Genomic DNA, 24772 nt, shown 5'->3' with positions numbered 1-24772 from the left:
AGTTTCAAAGGTTTGTATTAAATATATTAGGCATTCTATCTTCAGGACCGACATTTCATTTTATTCATTTTCCTCTGAATAATCTTCTTTGCCTCTTGTTATTACCTTTTCACTTGGTGTTTTGGCCAGTGTTTTATACTAGAAAAGTCAAGCTATCCTTCACTGTTTCCTCTTCCTCAACAGCACCTCCCACTTTAATTTTAGTTCTATCTGTGAAATTACTGCAGTTGATCCACAATCCCCCTATTCTTATTTAAAGTACTTGTTTAATACCCTAACTTATATCTGGGCTATTACAATGGCTTCACAGCCCATCTCTTTGCCTCTATTCTAGATCTTCAGTACATCTTGCACACCACTGTAAACAGTTATCAATCTAAACACAAATACGAACAGGTATATTTCATGACTAAAATGTTTTATACTATTTCATTTTAAAAATTCATTGCCTAATAGGATATGCTCTAAAGTAAAATAAATTTATGCAATAGTTCTGCCATTCTGGGGTATTGTTTAAAATTTAAAATTTTTATGCCCCTGTTTTCTTGCCTGTAAATTAGGAATAATAAGAGTAACTTTTAAAAGGTTTTCTTAACGATGAAATAATATGATGCATATAAAGATCTTAAGTGCTTAGAACACACAAAAATTCTATAAATGCTAATTTGCATTATTATTATTACTCTCTTGACTTTGGATTCTTTAGTTGCTTCTATCATGGCACATTATTATTGTTGTTGTCATTGGTATTTCTCGTATCTAGCACAATTGATAGAACATAGTATTTCTTAGATAAATTTGGTTGATCCAATGAATAAACTTATAGTTATTCTTCATTAATATTTGTATTAACTAATTTCCAGAAAAAAATGACTTAATGGAAACTATTATAGAATTTAGAGTTCATTACAAAGCAGTGTGATGGAAGTGGAATCCTTTGCTCTCACTTGCTTTCTTACATGTTTACTGTATCTATTCATAAGCTTAGTCCTGCTATCTCTACTACACTGCTGCAGCCCAACCAGCAAACACATTTGTAGGCATCAAAGGAAAATATATTAGAATGAAAATGTCTGAAATCTTTTCCTGATCTTTGCAAAAGTCATTAAATGGCTGAGCCTAGATAACTATAAACCATTCTGGAAGAAGTTTCTGAAACTTTGAAAAAAAATAGCTAGATAATGTTTAGAAGACAGCAGAAATAATCAGGGGTCTAAGATGGGCATTTTGCTCTGGAAGAATGGGGACTGCAGTTCTTTCTTTTTGAATAACAATGTAAAGAGTGAGTTCAATCTAGATGCTTCTTCAAAGAGGAAAAAAGAAAAAATAGTTTAATAAGCTTGATATTTCTGAGTCAAACATTACAGAATTTACTTCTGATATATCCCTTCCTACCAAAATTTGTTATAATTCTTCTTTCAGTGATAGTCTGTATATGTGAATCTCAGAAAGAGAATCTAGAGATGATAGACCAATTAGGAAAGCAAAAAATAAATATGTAAAATAAAATTTAAAAAATTTAAATTTCAAATATACAAGAAGATATGTGTATACTGTTTACTGTGTAATAGCATTACATTTATTCCAGTTATATGAAAGATTAAAAAGTTATTTCATTTTGTTCTAGTTAATATTTGCTCTACTAAAATCTCCTCAAACAGTGATATAAACCCCTAAGAACATTGACTTTATCCCAGAAAATAAATGGTTTCACTCTTTAAATGTATTGTGAGTGATTGAAAGTCTATGATAGGTCATACTTCTATTAAAGGCTCACTCAAAGAAGCATACATTTTATAAAACAATTTCATTTTGATGTCACCCATGTATGATTCAAATATATTTTATGGTCACACTACTTTTTAAAACACAATAGCTTTGGTTATTCCTGCAAGTGTGTGTGTGTGTGTGTGTGAGTGCATTTGTATGTGTGTTTCTTGTTACCATCAAATTACAGGAAGTATTTTTAATCTATCTTGGGAAGTTACCTGGCAACAACATTAGAGTCAATTGCATGGCAGGGTGCAATATGTACCCATGTTTAGGTTGCTATTTATCTTCATTATAACTGAGTAATTTAAGTTGTCAAGTCTCTTGTGACTATTGGATATCTGTTAACTATACATTTAATGCTTGACTACACTGAGCTTCCAAAAAAGAAAAAAAGCAGCTGTAAATTTATGTGTTGGGTTTAAACCTTATGGCAGACATAAGGCTACAATACGTCTTCATCTTCTTGGAACAACATTGTCTTTCTACCAAGTGTGTACTAAATGGACCTTACAGAATAGTGAGGGGGGTGATTTTTTCACAAATTCATACAGGATAAACAGTTTTATAACACTGAATCCAATTGCACCTTAGGGGATTGTTAAACCAAATGGCAACTGATTAAACTTAAAAAAAAAAAAAAAAGCAATATCCAAGTCTAGTAACCTCCACTTTAAAATGATATTAATCCAACTGAACCAGAATAGAGTATGCATTTTTAAGCAAATAAAAACTTTAGCCAAACTTTCTTTTCTTCTTCCTAAATAATGGACTCTGCATACTCAATATTCTCATAATTTTTTAGAATAAATAAAAATAGTCAAATGTGATATAATTATTTCCTCTTTACACCATTTAGTTATATCCTAACAACATTTATGATCTTAGCATCTTCAGTTATAATTTGGTATATAACACCTGAGATTATAATACTGAGAAAAGATGCTTTATTATATACCCTATAAAAATGTTTTAATAAAGATATTAAATTCTGTCACATATTTTAAAGCACAATATTAAGTAAATTAGAACTAAATTTGTTCTTTTTTAAAATTTTATTTTATTTTTTTATACAGCAGGTTCTTATTAGTTATCCATTTTATACATATTAGTGTATATATGTCAATCCCAATCTCCCAATTCATCACACCACCACCACCACCAGACACTTTTCCCCCTTGGTGTCCATACATTTGTTCTGTACATCTGTGTCTCTGTCATGTTAAGAATGTTGTATAAACTGAATAATGCAGTATTTTTCCTTTTGGACTTGGCTTTTTTCATTTAGCATTAAAATCCTGGGAGATTCAACAAGGTTGCTCCATGTATCAATAGTTTATTCTTCTTTATTGCTAAGTATCCACATTAAAGCTGTACCTTGTTTGTTTACTCGCTCATTTATGGACCCTGGGTTAAACTATTATAAATAAAGCTGATATAGCATTCATGTAGAACTTGTTTGTTATTTTTATAAACTTAGGTCTTAATTTCTCTGATTAAATGCCTAAGATTTAATTGCTTGGTTGTATGGTATTTGCATGTCTAGTTTTTAAAGTAACTGCCGAACATTTCCAGACAGCCTGTACCATTTTACATTCCCACCTACAATGTATGAATGACTAATTTTGCTGTATACTCACCAGCATTTAGTTCTGTCACTGTTTTACATTTTAGCCATTCTGATAAGAGTGTAGTAATATAATTTGCATTTCTCTAATTGCTAATGATGTTGAGCATCTTTTTATGTGCTTATTTGCCATTTGTGTATAACTTTCAGTGAAATGTCTGTTAATGTCTTTGGTTCATGTTTTAATTGGATTGCTTGCTTTTTACTGCTGAGTTTTGAGAGTCCTTTATATATTTTAGAAACTACCTCTTTGTCAGATAAGCGCTTTGCACATATTTTCTTTCACTTTCAAACTTCTCTTCCTCTTAATAGGTAATTTCACAGAGCAAAGGTTTTTACTTTGGGTTAAGTCCAGTTTATCAATATTTTCTTTTATGGATCATCCTTTTAGTGTCAAATCTAAGAACTTTTTGAGTAGTTCTCGATTCCAAATATGTTCATCTATATTTTTTTCTAAAAGTTTCATATAGTTTCATATTTTACATTTAAGTCTATGATCCATTTAGAGTTAATTTTTGTTTAAGATATAAGACTTAAGTCAGAGTTATTTTTTTTGCGGGGGGTATTATGTACATCCAATTGTTCAACCATTTGTTGAAAACCACTTTCTCCTCCATTTAATTGTTTGTACAACTTTGTAAAAAATTGGTAAGATATATCTATGTGGATTATTTCTGGGCTCTCTCTTCTATTCCATCGATCTATATGTCTATCCCTCTGCCAGTATACCACAACTTTGATATTAAATACCTATATATTAAATCTTGAAATCAGTGGACTGCTTTTTCCCACCTAATTGTTCTTTTTTCAAAATTGTTTTAGGCATTCTGGCTCTTTTGCCTTTCCTAATCAATTTTGGAATAGTATTATAGTAGTTCTCTCCACTTTTTTACATCTTTTTTTATTTCTTTCAATAGTCTTGTATAATTTTTATTATATAAATTCTGTGCATATCTTGTTGCACTTATACCTAAATATTTTTGAACAGTTATAAGTGGTATTTTTTTTGTAACTAAAGACTATTTTTTTAGAAAAATGTAAGGCTCTCAAAATTGAGTGGAAGGTATAAAGATTTCTCATATATCTATTGCTCCCCCACACACATAACCTCCCCTATTGTCAACGGTGTTGTATTTTTAACTTTAGTGTCCACATGCAAGTATATAGAAACATAATTTATTTCTGTATGTTTATCTCACATCATCAGAACTCACTTTTTAGTTCTACATTTTGTAGATTTCTCGGTATTTTCTACATAAATAATCATATCATCTACAAATATAGTTTTATTTCATCCTTTATGTGCTTGCTAGTAGAAATAAAATAGGCACCAGATATAGGGATTAGTTTGACTTGGTCCATGGGCTGCTTTATGAACTTTTAATCAGTGACTCACTATCCAGGGGGAATAATCCAAGAGATAGGTGGGTATGAGACAAAAGCATATAAACTGGGGAAAACAGGAAATATAAAGATGGTTTAAAACAGAATTTTGGATGCAAACGTATTGACTTATCTTTTGAGCTAAATGAGCATGAAGGTGATTGTTTTATTGAGCCATTCCTTTATTCCGTACACGTATGGTAATATGAACAAAGTACCATGCTAGTTGCTGGGGATATAGAGGAAAGAGCGCATTTCTTGCTCCCCATGAAATTCTTCTGTATTTTGAATAAGTTCAATAGAATATGAAAAGTGCTATAATGAGTAAAGCAGAAGTGACAGCGAGCGATTTGATACTGCTAAAGCAAATAGTGTGTTAAAAGATTAACGAGTATAATAATCAATATAATAACAATAATTTTAAAACAGCCATCAATCCTTGAGGATTTTTATTCATTACGTCTGATTGAAGCTTTTAAATATGTAGGTTTCGGTATTTTGGTTACAAGTGGTCTTCAAACTGCACTTTGAAAAATGCTTCTGAAGAGCAAGTTAATGAGTACATGCCAAGGAACATCTGTGTGTAAAAAAAAAAGAGAGGAAAGACTAGCCAGAAATGACACAAATAAGTAGGCAAAGATACTGCTGGAAAACCACAGAATACAATGTCACAGAGATATTTTTATTATAATAGTGAAGGCTGGTATAAATTGCTACAGATATACTTTAATCTTTCATGAGTAGAGCCAATTAATTCTAGTTTCCTTTACACTAAAGGGATAATTAATTACATAGTAGCAGAGTATGTAGCATGATACTGTAGCTTTGTTTCTCTCTGCCCCATCTGCCACCTTTTGCTTTCCTGCATGCTACATATTCCAATGAAACAAACAGCTATGGTGTTCTCTTTTGAGGAAAAGCTTAAAATATGGGTAACACACACCAAAAAAATAAAAATAAAATAAAATATGGATAACATTTTCTGTAAAAATATGAGTGTGAGCTAAATAATGGGTGGGCATCTAGATAATTGCCAATAGAGTCAATTTCCTGCTGGTGGTCAAATGCAGCAGTGTCCTTTCACCAAAATATGCAATGGAAAATCAGTCTTTTAAGATGTGTGAAATTTGATATTCTTCAAGTCTTTATGCTACAAATTCTTTTTTTTTTTTTTTACAAATTCTTTGATTCTAAGCATTTATTTATAAAAGTGAATGATTATAAATGAATAGGTTTTTGGTCAAAGGTTCTGAATTTGGCAATGCATAAGAATCACCTGGAATACTTTTAAAAAGTAATGACAGACATCTCCAGTCTGGAACGGTTAATTAGAATTTTTTGGAATGGGAGCTAGCCATCAATATCTAAAAATATGTCCCAAATGAGTCTAAAATGCATCCATTTTTTAGATCCAAGAGTTGAAAATAAAGATTTACATTTTGGTCTTTTATTCTTTTACTCATTTCACATTTACTCTTCATTTTACTATATCAGGCATCATAGAATCAAAAACATTGTTGTTTAATACTAAATATTATCTGGATAAATTATTCTATAGAAAAAAACAGCAAAATAAACAAACACAACCCAATAATTTACTTTACATTTAAATCTGGGCTAAGAAAATTAGTAGAGGGGAAATTATACTAACTAAATAAAAGTGTCCAGCTTAGAATATGTAAAGCTACAATTAGACTATATTTCTACATAATATTTTTCTGTAGCATTTTTGGTTAACTATCTACTCATGATACCAATTTAATTATTTTTGTGAAACTTTGAGACATATTGCTAGCACACTCCAGAAGCATATATCACTACCAACAAGCACACAGAGAAAAAAACAGATGGGTCTGTTTTGTGAAGGCACTCACCTTAAAACTGTGTTGTCAAGGGGAAGAAAACCAAGCATTTATTATGGTATTATAGTTACTGTGCACTGAATAGTAAATCCAAAAGGCCACTACACTTTAAAATACAAGAGCTCAGTGCTACTTTGGTTGACTGTGCATAACAAGGCACAAATTTTACTGGAGGAACTTTCCTTGAATATAGTTTTGGAATGTGTAACCTAAGCTTAATAATTCAGCTCAATACTCTTATTTTGGGGGAAATATACAGTTCTTAGGTGCATGGAGTAGTTTCCATTTTTCTGTGTTTACTTTAAAGCATGATTTTAAAATGTGTTGAATGTGCATTGGCTTAACTATTAAGACATTTTTCCTTATGAATGCTTAAATTGATTGGGAAAGATAAGTAAACCATGAATTGTATGATAGTAATAAAAATATTGTTAAAAATAAGCCAAAATGATCTTATTTTTCAGCTCTAAAATTTAGCAAGATTTTCTAATATGTGGGAAAGAAACTGTTTACAACTCAGATTATAAATTTTATTAACTAACTTAGTTGGAGTCTCTGTTTTCTGGAAGCCATTATTATGTTCTATTTTTTTTTTCTAATCTTACATCACTTTACTAAATTACTTAATGTCCCTATTTATCATCCAAAGATTATATTTTTTACTTCTTTTTTTTAAGCTCTTAGACATACTGTTTCTTGGCAAGAGAACACTGATAAAAGTGAGGAGGGGGCTTCCCTGGTGGCGCAGTGGTTGAGAGTCCGCCTGCCGATGCGGGGGACGCGGGTTCGTGCCCCGGTCCGGGAAGATCCCACATGCCGCGGAGAGGCTGGGCCCGTGAGCCATGGCCGCTGAGCCTGCGCGTCCGGAGCCTGTGCTCCGCAATGGGAGAGGCCACAACGGTGAGAGGCCCGCGTACAGCAAAAAAAAAAAAAAAAAAAAAAGTGAGGAGGAAGGGACTCATGAATGTACTCCCACATTATCCTTTAAATAGTGATACAGTATTTTCTCTCATTACATATAATATTCCTTAAAAAATAAAATAACACTCAGATATCTAATAATATTTAAGAGCCAGGAAAATATTCAGTGGCCTGATATCAATGAAGTACACAGCTTCTTTAAAGCAAGCAATAACACTAGAATGGATTAACAGTAGCTAAACAATGTTTACATATCTTATTTCCAAACACCAAATTTATCCAAGATATCTATTGTATCAGCATGCCTTGACGAGCAAATGACAGATACCTGGACCAACAGTATATAACCAAATGGCTATGTATTCTTTGTTAATTGAGAAGTACGGAGGTATGCTTTGATTGATTGATTCAGTGACTTTTTCATCCTTTTCTGTCATCCTGTTACTTTCATTATCACGTTAGTGACCTCATCATCACATGGTGGTTGCTCAGCTCCAACTACTGAATGCTGTGAGGAGAGTGCACACAGCAGTGAGGAAGAGTCTGAGAGCAAAGATGAGTTCTCTTCACAGGACTACCTCTTTCTTTATTCCAGGGAGGAAAATCACTAAAATCTACAACGGACTTCATTTTATGTTTCATTTGGCCTCAACTGGGTAACATGCCCATCCCTATGCTCATTCCTGGCACAGTGGGACAAGATCACCATGATTAGTTTAGCCATTGTTTCAGTTGGCAACACAGGCATTTTTGCATGAGGCAATTCTTTATAGTGTAAGATCCCAGGATCCCTAAGCACTAAATGCTTGTACCTAATCATGACAGCCAGCATCATTCTTCATACTTCCTGGAAGAACATTACTGCCATCTGTTGAGAACCAATAATTAGAACATCCAGAGAATAAATGAATTTATTGTCTTGTTACCAAGAGAATAAACTCATTTATTGTTTATCATGGGAAAGGGAAGATTGTTCTTGGGTAGGTAACCAACAGTATCTGCCATACCCTGGAAGGAAATAAATTAATGATTTGATTATGTCATATTGACTCATATATTTCCCCTTTAACAGATAACACAGAAGAAAATATGTTAGTCCCAACTTCCACTTGCTAATTGTGGTTTATTGTTTCATCTCTCCAAACTTTAATTTTCTCATCTCTGAAATGATGGTTTTAGACTACATGATCTCTTGCATTGCTTCCAATCCTAAAGAACCTCAGGTGTTAGATATATTGTAATTGAGAGGTGATGCATATAATAATTTAGAGTTTTTCTATGAGATTCTGTAGTTTTCCACAAAGGGACACTTGGCAAAGCAATCTCTGAAGAGTAAATAAGAACATTTATTTATCCCTTTGTACCAAACAAATTTAGAAAATACTTACCATGTGATTGTAATTATAAGAAAAACAAGGTTAAATAAATGTTTTTTGTTTAAATTTACAGAAAGCTGGAAAGATAATAATGCTTTCCTGGGAAATTTGACCTTCTAAATTTTGTTAAACTCACGTTTGTGTATATGCCTGAATACTTTAAATAAGCTAATATTTTTTCTCAGTTGATTGTGGATTGAAGTACTTCACAATAGCAGTGAAACTTTAAAAACTTAAATCATCTATGTATCAAATTTATTTAGATTTTTAGTAATAGGATTATTTATACTATACAGGTTGTTTTCCCAGCAATGATAATTTTCTTCCAACAATTATCATAGGAAAAAGAAATTTTGTCAACAGGTAAAATGTTCATTCACTCACATATTTATTATATTTATATTTATAATATATTTATCAATCAAACATTTACTGAATACTTTGGCATATGCCAAAGACTGTGAGCCATTTGACTTCCCAACATCAACTGTTTTGCATGTCTAGCTCCTATACATTCTTTAAGACTCAGGTAAAGTGTCATTTGCTCTAAAAGCCTTCCCTCAATACCTTGCCTTTATTAAATATTCTCCTTTGTGGTTTTTGTTGCACTCTGTGCTCCTTAGGCTGTTAGGGTACTTACCACTTACTGAAATTACCTAATTACTTGCTCTTCCTCTATAAGACCATAACTTTTGTCTTGGTATCTCCAGTACCAAACCCTGTGCTTACCTTTTAGATACATCTTATTTAATAATCACCACAATCCTATAAGACAGGGTATTATTATCCTCAATTTATTGGTAAGAAAACCAGGATATAAAGAGGATAGATCACTTATTCGTTATACACTAACATGTAGCAGAACTTAGAGTAGAACCCAAATAAGCTTTGTTCCACAGCTGCTTTATAAATACCAACTTTTTGACTGAATAAACTCATCTACCAACTTGCTCAGTGAATATTGCTACTAGACCTTATCAGCTACGCACACAACTTTCTTTCATACAGAAATCAATGACATTTCTTCTCTCTAAAGAGATTAGAGAGAAGAATATTTTATTGTTCACATTCTGATTAGACACTTACTGTTAAAGCAGCAAGAAAAGCTTGGCATTATTATTATCCCGAGTTTCATGCTCAGTACCAATAAGATAAGCAGCAAATTTTTACTCTGCAAGTAAAAGTTTACTAGTGGTTTCTCATATGTAGAAATTTCTTTCTTTGGATTGAAATATTTTCAGACTGTAGTTATTTCACCCTCTTCAGCTGTCTTTCATGTCATCCAAAAAGGCTCTTAAATAAAGCTCCTGAAAACTCAAGATTGTCTTTGCTGACAGTTACCCAATTATAAGACATTTTACAGAGAAAACAAATTTTGAATATCCTGTCTCATAAAATGAGAAAGAAGAAAAAATTATTAAGTGATTTAACAACCCCACATTCTGTAACTTCTAAATTATTCCTGGAAAATAGATATGCTTATTTATAAAAAAAAAAAAATTCCATGTGGTTAGTGCATGGATAGTATAGCTGTCATGGAATCAGAAGAACTGGGGTCACCTCTTTGTTTTACCACGTGAAAGTTCTACATCTTTGTGTTTGATGTCAGTCTTTCTGAGCTTGATTTCCTTATATGAAGTTCTAATCTCTTGTTCTATAACTAATTTTTGTTACTTATAACTAAAACTCTTAAGGTGCAGAACTGGTTTCATTTACCTGTTTATCAGTTAAGAAATACATATAAGGAAAATGTTGTGTATATTGGTCCCAAATTTGTTTTGGACGTATATATTGGGCGGTGATTCAAAGTTTATGTTGAAACTGGCATTCCAGAACATTTGCTATTTTTGTATTGATGCGATCTTAAGTGTGTCCTCAGATGTATTTTTCTTTGCAGACTGAATTGATAAAATACACATATGTTATCTTATTTAGAAATGTTAAATGGATTTTATACATCACAATATAAAGCATTTCTGCTATTGTTATTTATTTCCCATAAATATTTGCCTAAATTAGACTATAATTACTAGCACACTACCCAACAATAAAATATAAAATATTAGACCTTAAACATATGAATTTAATTAACTTAAAAATAAATCTGTTTCTTAACTATAGTACTTAAGAAAATGTAAAAGTTTCTTAACAATAATACTCCAAAAAGTCATATGTGTATTTCTAAACTATGCAACAATAATGCTGTATTTAAAAAAACAAAAAACAAAACAAAACAATTCTGGCTTACAATGAAACTCACAAATCTATGAGTCAACTGTGGCTCTGCTGGATTCTGCTGGAATCAGTTCAGTGACTCTACATCATTCTGTGGTTCATCTGAGCATGGTTCCAGGATCTCAGCTGTATCCAAGTCTGTTTCATTGAGTCTGCTTCACAAGTCTGGAGCCTGGATGAATGTTCAACTGTTAATGGAGTGAATGCTCTCTCACAGAGGATCCCAGGAGGACATAAGCCAAATCAAATTGCACAAGCACATTGAAGACTTCTATGTTCTTGTGTTCTTTCATGTGGCCAAAGCAAGTCACCATGACCACACCCAACATCATTGTTATGAGGAAGTATACTGTACCTTAAGAGAGAAAAGAGAAAAAGTGAATATTTACTAAATAATAATTCAATTAATCACATGCAACATTCATTTGGAAATAATATAGAATTTTGACAACCATATTTTGGGAGAAAAAACCCTCAGCATTAGACATAACAAGTTGTGAAACATAATAATTTTATATTTAGATTCAATAGCTCCAGTGAGATTCACCTTATAAGTTTCATGTTCTTTCCACATACTGGAGGGAAAAAATAAATCTTATGTTTAGAAATGAAGCCAAAGAGTTTATTAGTCATCAAGTTTCAATGATAGTGTGTTTCAATGGAAAGATCTCTTAACTGGGAGGCAGTTCTTATTTATTATCTCCTTCTCTGATAAATCTAGGAGGCACGTGTGTAAAGTTAGTTTCATGATTTGATGTCTAGGAACTGCTTTAAAAAATTATATTCATGCTTTAAAATACTGCTTCATTGCCACCAATACTGCTTTTCATATGAAAAGAAAGAATCCTAATGAGCTAACTTCTCATTCCAAATCTTTAAAAAATATATGCAAAATGAAGTAATTGTTCTCCTGTTGGAAATCATAGTACATTTCCTTTCCTAGAAGGATGATAAAATTAAAAATTATGCAGTAGGTATTGGTTTCTTTATCACAGTTATGTTTTCTCTCCAAAGTATATAGTCAAATCTAATTAAATACAAACTCATAAATAACATGGTGAAAGCTTCTGATTTTTTTCACATTTTTATGATAGAATAAGAACTCTAATATTTTAATGATATATTATTATTAGTCTTCCTGCTACATTTATAAAAATGCTTTGCAAAAATCATTTAAGATAGATGTCTTGAATGTTTATATTACTGAAGGAGAAGGAAATTTCAGCAACCATGTCTGAATTATAAGCATCTATTCTGTCTTGCACCTAAGTTCCTTAACATTAATATCTTGAAACTACACTCTTACTGAATTTCATGATGCTAGTTCATGTTCCTACTTCATAAAACAATAGGGCATTTTGTTATAGTGCATTTACAATATACACATTCATTAAACTTGATTAACTAAGGTCAAGCTTGCAGCTACAAATAACATCCACAGTATTTGATAAATAATGCAATAAATATCATTAACTGCTCAATGTAATGGATGATCTACTTCTTTCCCCTTCTCTTGCTCAGCTAAAATCTTTTGGGCTGCAGAAGTCACACTACAGCTCCAGTAATAATGGGCTTGTTATTGAATCCATTAACTTAGTATTTTCCCATTTTATTGCACATTTTATATAAAATAACCAAATGACAACGTTTATAAATAATGTCATTGAACGTTTGTTAAATAGATTTTTACTATGCTTCCTCCCTCAATTGCCTCTCTGTATGTAGCTCATGGATTTATTTATAAATATAAATAATTATAAATGCATAATATATAAATACATAACCTAAACATAAATATTTTCACAATTCCTTGAACTAAAAAAGTCAATATGATGTGTTTATAAATATTATATATTTCATTCTAAATTGATAATAATGATATAGATATTACACATATGTGAAATATATATTTCTAACTAATATTGCAATCCATATATGAGTGTGTACATATATATATATATATATACACTCATATATATAGTAATATATATGTACACACTCATGCATGGATTGCAATAGTAGTAAGAAAAAGGAGGATGCCCTGAATATTAACTTATGTGAATCTTGAATTCTAAAGATGCACAATCATTAACTCTGGGGTGACTAGGACTAGCAAGTAAGTAGGCAGTAACTTTTTTATTGCTATGGACTCATAATCATTTGGAAATTCACCAAGACATGAAAGAATTAATTCAGGCAACTATTTATATTTTGTTTTTGGAGTCTGTTAGAAGGGAGAGAAGCTCACTATAGTGCCTGAAATATTGACATTAGATATGTAATATTCATAAAATTGTACCAATATTTAAGCCAATTTATATAAAATGAGGAAAAAATATGACAAATTATATCCATGCAACTCGTTTAAAATTTTAATCATTTAGTAGTTTAGACTTCTGAGATGAATATTATGTGAAGCGATACGTTTAATTAGTCAGCTATGCAAACGCAATAGCTAAATTGAGCATTTTATGAATATATTTGTACTATGTATTTAAAAGTTCAGTAGAAGAAGAGACAATTCCTATCAACACTTTGCATATACAATGATGTAATCCAATTTTTAGTAATATTTTGCTGAGGTCCACCGAGATCTTTTAATAATTATCAACTGTATTCCGTAGTGATTTTTTCCTTTGAGAATAGTAGTCCAAAATATTAAGTTGTTTGAGTTTAAGCAATTTCTTATAATTTTTTGCCCTTAGTCACCACATGGAACAAACTTTGAAATAAGCAAAAACAATGTAATTGCAAAGGAGACAAATAAGCTACGTATACAATTCTGTTTCACTATGTGCACCTGAGGTAATCCTTCAAAATAAAATGTTTCACTGTGATGGTGAAGTCCTGAGAATGAACAGACGGAGACTTCTCCACACAGGACCAGGAAGCTCATTCATCAGTGAGCACTATCTCTAGCTGGCAGTGACTAGAAACATTGGGATCAAAGGCAGGTCCCGTATCTTCGGGAGTGTACTGCATACTGGAAGGAAATAGGCAAATGCAATATTCTTCCTAGCTACACTCCGTTCTGTGAGGACAGGCCATGCAGCCATCTGTTTTGTTTTCCACCGTATCCCTTGCATTCCCTGGAACTAGCACAATACTTTGTACATAGCTGATTCTCCAAAATAAGTATTGATGGATAAGAGTGATGATATTGTTAGTACACAGTTGAGAGAGAGCACATAGGATGCACACTTAGGCCATAGTGGAAGATAGAAAAAGATACTGTGAGGAGGTGCCATCTCGATTTAATTTTCAGCCATGTGGAAGAACTAGCCAAGTGAACGAAAGGAGCTGGCCAAGACAGGTATGAGTAGGGAGGACATGGCATACAGGCAGGAGGGGCAGCAGATGAACAGGTCCAACCCCACAAAGTTCATGGTACATTTCAAGTAATGTCCTGCGGCTGGAGTGTACTGGGCCTAGTGGTGAGCAGCAGGATGTGAGACAGGCAATATGTGATGGCTCTGATCACGAAGACTCATACATGCCATGCATGAGCCATTCAATTTTAACTTACATGATGAGGCATCCATGCAAGACTTTAAGGAAGAGAGCTTCAGACGAATATTCTCTTTTTATAAAATCACTCTGATCCAATTGGAGGGGAGGAGTTGAGATAAGCAACTAGTTAGGAGTCTGTTGTACTAATTGTGACATGAACGTGACATGCCAAGACCAGGGCTCACAATAAAGGACAGATAAGGAGTATAGAGATGGATTTGAAAGTTATAATTTAAGAGGTGGAAGGAATAGAATTTACTCTCAAGAAAAACATTTCAGTATGAAAAAGGCCCAAGAGAACTGAAACATATATATTACTTTATTATTATTTATTTCATTTCATTCTTATTTTAATTGTTTAGATCATCATGCCAATTGCCAGTTAAAAATTATGTAACTCTCTGCCAGATCCATTGCTTCAGCACCTACTGTGTAAGACATGTTGTGCCATGCTGTGGGATACTGTAGGAAACTTCACAGAAAACATTAAAACATTTTCTCTAGTTGTATTTTAAATGGTAACATACAATTTTCAAAATATTTTTCTTACTAGACATGGGGAAAGACTAGTGTGGGGGTACCTGGGAAAAAGAACAGGCAGTTAAGAGAAATTAAGTGGATAAAAAACTGTTAAAAATTGACAGTACGAATCAACCATCTAAAAGAGAGCAGATTACTGAGTAGAGCCATTAACAGGTATCTATACTGGCAGGGGTGCAGGTTGTGAGAAGCAGCAAGGAAGAGGCCATAGGAAAAGGACATAGCAGCTATAAATGTACACGGAGGCTGAGATTCTGTCCTACCCAGAGTGCTGGTCATTAAACAGGAAGCCAGTTCTATGCTAATCTAATTAATGTGGCTGACATCTTGATTATGCTGATATAGAAGGAAAATGAGAATCTGTAAATATTTGTTACACTTCCCTGTAAGTAAATCTTATTCTCTTATATTTGATTGCTTGCCCCTTCACATACTAGCTTGTAAATCTGGGCAAGATGTTTGATCTCCTTTAAGCTTCATCCTAGAATAATAATGATAGGGCAGACCTTATTTTGTTCTCATGAGGATTAAATGAAATAATACATATACATGGCTTAGCACTTAGTGTTGATATAGTGTTAGATTTAGTCTCATCAAAATTTTTCATCCATTTACTATTTTAGGTGCTGAAGAGACAGCCTTGATTAAGACAAAAATCATTGCCCTCATGGAACTTATCTTCTGCTGAATAAAATCATCATAACCATTACCTTATTTTAGCATTCATAACAATTTTCATCTCTGAAATTCTATATACAGTATTCCAAAGGACATAGAATTATTGCTTAGGCAGTAATTCCACAAAGCAGAACAGTTCTTTCTGTTAAAACTGTTAAAACAGTAAGTCTTTTTAACTAAGAGAAAGAGAAGTTAGATAAAACAGCATTTCAGAAAATTAGTGAATTTCTTCCATTTCTTTCAATGTATCCAATATCAGTGTAACCTTCTGCAGTGGCTCTATTTCTTAGCATTTTCTACTTTACAGGAATGATGTAGATCAAGAATTATTAAACAGAACAAGCAAACATATTCTGGTGTTATAGCACATTAGTCAGTGTTATCACAAAAAAGGAAGAAAAATGAATCATGTAAGAAATAGTTGTACTAGGTCTATTCACTTCTAGTCTTTGACCCATTCAACAATACCTAGGAAACCAACACATTTAGAAGTCACTGAGTAAAAGATTAGAATAATACCTGACTGCACTATTCCCTCCTACAAAATTCCGACTTTGAGCCCTCACACATTTTTACATGCAATGAATCAGTCATTTGTTTATAAATTTGCCTTGGGATGTTAAAGGAGTACATTTAATAAGAACTCCTTTGCTATATCAGGGAAAATGAAGTTCTGTATTAGAGAATGCCAGAATGGGAAAAAGATACAATGACAGAGATAAGATCATTGAAAATTGTAGTAGGAATGAGCAAGCTTTAAATCATGGTGGTTGAAAGTATAATTTTAATTAATTTTACCTATAAACAAAAGGAAGCCCATTATTTCATATAGATTATATAGGTTACCCCTAGAATGTTTAAAGCAAACAATTTTTTCCTTCCTTCATTCAGTGAATCTTTAATGCTAACTAGGTGCCATGTACCATTCTAAGCAATCTTGCTTTTGAGTCACAAGATACCTGCTGATATTATTTACTACCGTTTATCTTAAAATGATGGGAGGATAAATCTGGTAAGAATATAGATATCTAAAAACAGTAAATTATGTTTATTGTTTCTTTTAACAAAAACATTACATATTCATTGTAGAAAACTCTGAAAGTAAAGGCTAAATAGTAGAGGGAAATATATGAATTCTACCAATGTCAGTACCTTAAGGTTATATCCCTCCCTCCAGTTTCTCTCTACGTAGATAGATACACACAATTATCTATCTATCTATATACACGATTTTATATATATATATATATATATATATATATATACACACACACACAATTATGTATAGGTATAATGAGATCATATGGAAGATGTATGTAATTTGCTTTCTCATTAAAGATCGATGCTATAGCTAATCCATGCTGAATGTAAATATTCATGCAACTCTTTTTGGGCAAATGTGCCAAAAAAATGTTACTTCTCTAATTTAACTAACCTCTGCATTGTAGGGTTATAAAGTTTTTCCAGGTTTTCTGCAGTTTTAACAGTGCAGCAGTGAATATTCTTGTAGAAAAGCTTTGCTCAAATTCTTAATTAGCCTCTCAGGATGTTCACTTAGAAATAGAATTAATGAGTCAAATGGTACATACAAGTTTAAGACATTGGTTCAAATTGTTAATTTATATCCAGAAGATAAAATATAAATAATAAAAAAAGAGTATTTCCCAGAAATTTTGTCAACATTGTAAAATACCATTGTCAATCTGACAGTGGAAGTGATCTTGGACATGTGTGCTAATTTGCAACTTTTGAATCACTCTCAATAGATCATCCTTTCATATTTGATGGGGTTGGTATCTCTCGCATCTGAAATACATGTGTGTGTGGGCCGCAGATCGATAATCACATTAACTATTCATGCCCTATTTATCCTTTTCCTGTTGGGTTAGTAAAGAGTTTCGTAAAGGCTCATAAGCTATCTTATAGTTCTATATTTGTGGTTATTTCCCCCATTTTTCTTATGACCCATTTTTGTTTCTATTTACTACGTGTAGTATGGCCTCTCCCATTTAGTCATTCTACAAATATTTATTTAGATCCTAGTATATTTTGCAAATTGTTCTAGTCACAGGGAAATATGGCAGTATACAGAAATGTCTTTTTTCTAACTCAAAAATTACATTAATATGAAATACTATTCTGATTTATTTTTTAAATTATCATATGCAAATTTAGGGGTAGAGGAATAATATAATATGGAGATATAATTTTACTTTTCAAATTAATTTCATAGTCATCTCAGAACAATTTCCTTTAAGTTTAAATTTATTTGCAGTCATTTAATGAAAACTTTATAATAAATGAGGGTGTTCATTCACTTTCATATTTTCCATTGATCTGCATTTATATCTCTCACTTCAAAACATCATACATTTTGTCTTTTTTTTAAAGTAACACTGCTAGAAGTATATTTATTTTTCTATCAGTAGAACATATTCCAGAAATTTTTTTAAAAATAAAATTTGAAAATAGAAATATAAATAACTTTATAAAGTTATACAAATATTCTGATTCTGTAGAGTGCCAAAATGATAGTTCAACAGAAATCTGTCAAATGTTAACTTATGTTTGTGCAAATTTCTCTTCCATCTCTGAAAATTCTAAAACTTTAGGAAATAGATTTACCAGGATAACTATAATGAAAAAAGAGAAACCAACTTGGACTATTAAGACCAATTATAGTCAACCTAATACCAGTAGGCACCACACCTACTCAAATCTTGTTTTTCTGTCATGTTTTTATATTTTTGAGGTGGTATAAAAGGAGTTTCCCTGAAGCTCAGTAAATGACAAAACAGCAGTTTTGCATAGAATCTCCATGAAATTTCCCCATTCTGTCTCTATTATTAACTGTAATAGTGAATGCAACACACCGAATGCACTAGTCTTTTGTATTTCCTATTTCTGTGTCTCCATATGCAAGACACTTGAAAAGGGGGCTTAGAAATATTAGTTTATTCTATGAAATAAGACAGCACTCTCCTCCTTATACTACTCATGAGAAAGCATAATTGAATGACAAAAACAACACTTAAAAGAATTTATTTTAGCTGTAAGGGAGATATTCTGGCAGTAGAGAATTCTAAACATAGGAAACTATATTGTCAAGATAAGTGGATTATAATTCCTAGCACTGAAAAATACAGTTGTTGTCCCCTTAGTTATCGTGTCCTAGAGATATTTGTTTACAAGTTCCAGTGCATCCTTCTGAAGGTCTATGTTCAAAATGTTACTACACATAACACCAACAATGTCTTTGAATATCTATGCTTATGCAAATATCTTATGTATATATCTTTTGTGTGTGTTTATTTATGAATGCTTATATATAAGTGAAAAGAATGACAGCAATTATACAAGGGGTGAGACTGATAAATTAGGATTAGTTTTTTATTATAAGATACTCACTCTACCCATGAATGGTATAGTTTAGAAGTGGTTATTTGAAAGTGAACTTGGATTAGCTATAAATGTATATTGCAAATTCTAAGGCAACCACTTAAAAAAAAAAGTAAAAAAGAGACATATAGCCAATTTGCTAAGAAAGGAATAGAATCATATAAAATGCTCAGCTAGAATCACAAAAGGCAGAAAAAGAGTGGGAGACAATAATAGGAACAAAGACAAGGGCAAAACCAGAAAATGATAAAGAATATGGTAGATATTAATCCAACTATATCAATAATCACTTCAGCCAATGGTCTAAATGCACCAATTAAAAGACCAAGATTGTCAGAATGAATCAAAAATAAGACCCAACCATATTTGTCAATAAGAAACCCACTTGAAATATAAAGACAAATATAGAGTAAAAGTAAATGGGTGGACGGTAAGAATGGCCATCATCAAAAAATCTACAAACAGCAAATGCTGGAGAGGGTGTGCAAGGAAAGGGAACCCTCTTGCACTGTTGGTGGGAATGTAAATTGATACCGCCACTATGGGGAACAGTGTGGAGGTTCCTTAAAAAACTAAAAATATAATTACCATATGACCCAGCAATCCCACTACTGGGCATATACCCTGAGAAAACCATAATTCAGAAAGAGTCATGTACCAAAATAAAGTATTTTTAAATTAAATTATGTACATTGTTTCTTATACATAATTCTGTTGCACACTTAATAGGCTACATTATAGTACAAACATAACTTTTTTATGCACTGGGAAACCAAAAAATTCATATCACTCACTTCATTGTAATATTTGCCTTATTGTGGTGGTCTGCAATAGAACCTACAATATCCCTGAGGTATAATTGTACACAATTATTGGAATGGCCAAAATCTAGAACACTGACAACACCAAATGCTATCAAGGATGTGGAGCAATAGGAACGTTCATTCATTGCTGATGGGGATGTAAAATGGTAGTCACTTTGGAAGACTGTCTGGTGGTTTCTTACAAACTACACATACTTTTGCCATGCAATCTGGCAAATACCCAGTAAATACTCATTGGTATTTACTCAAATGAGCTGAAAATGTATGTTCACACAAAAGCATGTACATGGTTATTTATAGCAGCTTTATGCACAATTGCCAAAAACTTGGAAGCAACCAAAATGTCCTTCAGTAGATGAATGATAAACTGTGTTACATCCAGACAATAGATTACTCAGCACTAAAAAAGAAATGAGCTATCAAGCCATGAAAAGATATAGAGGAATCTTAAATGCATATTACTAAGTGAAAGAAGGTAATCTGAAAGGATTATATACTGTATGATTCCAACCATATGACATTGTGCAAAAGGCAAAATTATAGAGACAGTAAAAGATCAGTGGTCCTCAGGAATTGGGATGGTGTGGAATGAATAGGTGAAGTACAGAGGATTTGGGGGGCAGTGAAAATACTCTGCATGATACCATAATGATAAATATGTATCTACAACATATCTATCAACACGAAGAGTGAATCCTAATAAACTGTGGACTTGGTGATGAACTGTGTCAGTGTAAATTCATCAATTGTAGCAAACATACCACTCTGGTCAGGGATGTTGATAATAGGGGAGGCTATAAATGTGGGGGGTCAGGAGGCATATGGGAAATCTCTGTACCTTCCCTTCAGTTTTGCTATGAATCTAAAAATGCCTTAAAACAATAGTCTTAATTTTAAAAATGTTATCACATCTGCAGTGGAGGCTTTATTAATTCATGCCTATAATACTAAACTAGTTTTATTTTTAATATCCTTAATAATTATAGTTTCTACTGTTTTGAGTAATTAGCCTTCACTAGTGTACCATGAAAAGAAAACTTCTCTACAAAATCTGAATGTGTGCTCCGTTTTCTTTTTGAAGGGCATGTGCATGGTGAAAAATGAGCTGTAGAGCCAGAAATGCCTCATTTCTATTCTCAGCTTGGTAACTTGCTTAACTGGGGTTAATTTCCTCATATATAAAAAATGGAATAAATAGTAAGATATCTGTAAAGAATGTAATACATATAAAGCCAACCAAATATCTTCTTGCTAATAGTAAGTATATAATAAATGGCAACTGCTGTTGTTGCTGTTATTATTTAAACTCATCAGAGAATATAATCCCCTTTAAGTGACTGTGGAATCTCTGTTCTCTTTACAGTGCTGTGGCTGGCACCTATTAGATATACAATAAAATCACGTGAGTGCTAGATATTTTATATTATGTGTGGTTACAAAATTATCCTTACCACATCATTATTTTCAGCTCACTCTTCCAGAGATCAAGTTCCTTCATCTGTGAGTTAAATTCAAATCGTTTGCATGAAATTTAAGCACTCTGTAATCCGGCTTCAACACACTATTTATTCTTACTTTAAATCACTGAAACCTGCACTAGATCCTAATGCAGCTCTCATTTTTTTCATATGTATTCTTTGCCATATCTTTTCTACCTTTTCCACAAAAAGCAGAATAATCTTGACATAGTTCCTCAATGGTAGGGTGATAAGAGTTTTTTATTTTTATGTCATCACAACCTAACACAATGAAACCTACTAAAAACTCAAACTGAATTTGTTGAATGCATGAATAAAATTTACAACTATATAAACAAGTAGTTGTCAATAGAAGACTTCACTGAATAAATTAATAACAAGATTTTTAAAAGAAGGTGAGTGGAAGTGGGGCAGAAGGGAAGCAGAATAAGTAACTTTAATAGCTTTGATGTTGTTGAATAGTTATTATCCGTAAAAGGAGTTTATTTATTGACTCCCTCACTATGATTTTTCTCATCTATTCAAATCTGCTCTACTATAGTTCATTAACTCCACGCACAATAGAGAACTCTTATCACTTCCAAAAATACTATTTTCTTTTGTGATGGTATTTCCACCTATAATCAATATTTAGTCTGAAAATGCACAGAATCATTATACATTTGTTCTTTGATCTATATATGGGGAAGAAATAAAATAAAAATTCAACATGAAGTATATATAATCAGAATGGTATAGATTTAGTCTGGTCTGTTACATTTTCATGGTCTCCAGCACTGTACAATTATGATAAATACTCACAATAGGATCAGTCCCAGACTGATGTTTGAATCCTTAAAGCTGAGTCAAATTTGTTAAACAAAGCTTAAAGAGTTGAACACATTTAGCTTAGAAATGTTATACTGTAAATAAAAATGGTGTTGTAATCACACAAATTCCAGATCTGCTTCCTCTTCTATCTTAGTACTGTTAGTTACTAACATGAACAATGTTCTTAATATCTCTTGGCCTCAGGCTTCTCATCATTTATAAAGGTATAATAATGCATAGTGTTTAGTTTTACTGTGAATGTTAAATTAGCTAACATATGAAAATACTGTTGACAACCAGAAGTTATATAAATAATCATTGCCTTCCCTTGCCTTTTATGGTAATTTTATTATGATAATTGGTTATTCATATCACATATATGTGTATTTAATTTCATTTATAATTCAATAACTTCCAAAATGTAGTATTAGTTTGTTTAGTAATATAACTATTCCATCACTTAAACTGCATGTTTGTTGAGAATCTACAACATGCAAATTGATGTGTTGGGTGTGATAACTCTAGTAACAGGAGAAAAATTTGGTACTAAACACAAGGCAGAGGAAAAGCTATAATAAGAAATTGCAGTTAATGCAAGCTATTGTAATTGAATGTAAAATCATCTGAAATAAATGGCAAGTCACAGTTTATCAGACATAATTGATTAAATGCAACACTCCATTGTCTAGCTCCTTTGTTTTGGATTGCCACTACGTAAGGAATTACCATTTACAAATATAAAATACTTCATGTAGACTTGGGCTGTGTATCATAGAAACTTTTAGAGCAGAAATATGTGCTATTCTTTCAGTAGATGGACTGCATAATTCATCATTTCTCCAATAATATACTAACAAGAAACTGCCATTGTTTTTTGTTTATACCCTATGTATAATAGGTAAGAGTAGAATATGTGATTTTAAAGTATTAGTTTTGTTAGATATTAATTGCTTTTTTTCCCTTTAATAAGAAGTAGGAGACATATTATAGGATTAAGATACTCCAGGGTGTGTTTTATTGATCCACTAATACATGATTTGGGTGGTTAAAGCACTTAGCCTTTAGGTTTGTAGCTCATAATATACCCTAGGCATGAATAAATGGAATAATAAAATGTACCCTGGAGTGCCTTGATGTCATATTAAAAATAATAAAACACATGAACTGATATATTCTGAATTCAAAAAAAGAAGAGGTTAGCTATGCAAACATTCAGTACTCTGAATTGAACTGACACTTTGTAAAAGTCTAACAATATGGTTACTGTACATAAAATTTTATTCTACTCATTATATTTTGGTAAATTTGTTTCTAAAAATCATTTAATGGACTTGAAACAAAATCTTATGTATCTTTGAAAAGCCCAAAGGCAAACGTTGAATACTTAAGTGCAGAGGTATTCTACAGAAACATTCTTAACATCTCTGCTTTCCAAAAGAATGTTTCTTTCATGATTTATTATATTAAGTTCTAGGTCTTGTTCTCAACTCTGGGTTAATTTATTTTTATTTAATTCACTTTAAACTGTATTGCATACTTTCAACATGACAAAAAGTAGGCCAGGAACTGTGCCAAGTACCGAGGATGTAAAGATGAATAAAATACATTCCTCACCTTTAATTATTCACAGTCAAGTAGAGGAAAACGATGTGTAAGTAATTTCATACAAAGAGAAAAGTGCTATAATTCAGAGTCCTGTCTAATTCTACCTTCAGAATAGAGAGGAAGGCTTCATGAACAACACATTATAAAAACAAACTTAAAGGATTTAAAAACAAGGGAAAATGCAGCAGGAACGCTGATTAGGTGTCAGCATCACCAAATGAGAAATGTTCTGTGACCTGCTCAGAGTTTTGGACTTCTCCCTAAAGGCAACAGAAGACTATCAAATGCTTCTGTTGTTGTTATATTTTTTTTTTTTTTACCAAGGGAATCATAAGAGCAAATTTATCTTTCAGAAACCTCCCTCCAGCAGCAGTATGGAAGATTGACTGTCCTGGAGTGAGGTAATTACCAAAGTTTAAGTGAGAGATGGTGAGGGACCAGAGAGAGTGGGAAGGAAATGAAAAGCAGAATGTGAGAGAAACGTCTGAGTTAAAGCTCTCCCCCTTCATAATGACATGAGTGGACAGGGAGTCTTAGTGACTACAAAGATTTAGGATGTGGAGGTAAAGGGCAGGAAGGAAAGGAAGCAGACTTCTGGAACATTTATTCCTCTTTAACTGGAGCAGTAACTAATACTAGCCCAAGGCGTGTAAGCACCTTTAGAAATTTTATTAATCTTGCAAGTCTCAGTGTAAATTTTATTTCCTACAGGAAATGTTTCCTAAGACAGCTGCTCTAAGATCATAGTGTGTGT

General features: G+C 32.3%; 1 protein-coding gene across 6 annotated transcripts in view; it reads left to right on the top strand.

Moving 5' to 3' along the window:
* Positions 1–24772, top strand: part of MGAT4C (MGAT4 family member C) — a 629413-nt gene that overhangs the window by 328182 nt on the left and 276459 nt on the right. The window contains exon 3 of one of the 6 annotated variants that reach the window (XM_067008321.1): positions 21489–21527. The exons of 4 other annotated variants lie outside the window; for them this stretch is intronic. The gene's annotated coding sequence lies outside the window, so the exon portion shown is untranslated. Of the gene's footprint in view, positions 1–21488; positions 21528–24402; positions 24420–24772 lie in introns of those variants that run through there. One more of the 6 variants, XM_067008316.1, reaches the window with a different exon arrangement.

The sequence above is a fragment of the Kogia breviceps genome, chromosome 12, assembly GCF_026419965.1.
Source record: "Kogia breviceps isolate mKogBre1 chromosome 12, mKogBre1 haplotype 1, whole genome shotgun sequence".
Classification (NCBI taxonomy): domain Eukaryota; kingdom Metazoa; phylum Chordata; class Mammalia; order Artiodactyla; family Physeteridae; genus Kogia; species Kogia breviceps.
Note: the sequence above shows the minus strand (reverse complement) of the source record. Positions and strands in the feature narration are given on the sequence as shown.